This window comes from Octopus bimaculoides, chromosome 4 (genome assembly GCF_001194135.2).
Source record: "Octopus bimaculoides isolate UCB-OBI-ISO-001 chromosome 4, ASM119413v2, whole genome shotgun sequence".
In the NCBI taxonomy this organism is placed as follows: domain Eukaryota; kingdom Metazoa; phylum Mollusca; class Cephalopoda; order Octopoda; family Octopodidae; genus Octopus; species Octopus bimaculoides.
This window is the reverse complement of record NC_068984.1, coordinates 77,442,946-77,443,357: the sequence shown is the minus strand read 5'-3', so window position 1 is coordinate 77,443,357 and position 412 is coordinate 77,442,946. Positions and strand designations below refer to the sequence as shown.

Sequence of the window (412 nt, the reverse complement as noted above, 5' to 3'; positions counted from 1 at the left end):
TAATTTTTTGGTAAATTAAGACGATACAGATGCAAGTAGATCAGATATATTCGGTGCAATGTCATTATCGAGCAAAATTTAGTTTGTTAGATCTTGTTGCTGTCAAATTATTTTTATTGAAAATTTCAAAACATTGTAACTATAGTTAAGTTTTATATTTGTCAACTATCGAATATGCATCGATGTCGAATTTTATATATTCAAAACTTTTCATCCATAGCTACAAATATTTTCAAAAGATCAAAGCTTACCTTGCAATGATTTGAATTTTGATATATCCATATATATTAAACTCTATATTCATATATTGGGCACTCGGTATTATGTACAGGCGTGGATGCGAGATTAAAAAGCTTGCTTTCCGATCATGTTGCTTGGCACCTTGGGTAAGGGTCTTCTATTATAACCTCGG

The 412-nt window shown here is 30.6% G+C and overlaps 1 protein-coding gene across 3 annotated transcripts in view; it reads right to left on the bottom strand.

Moving 5' to 3' along the window:
- The window catches only part of LOC106876163 (gastric inhibitory polypeptide receptor-like), a 36,552-nt gene that overhangs the window by 24,194 nt on the left and 11,946 nt on the right, over positions 1-412 (bottom strand). The gene's annotated exons all lie outside the window — the stretch shown is intronic.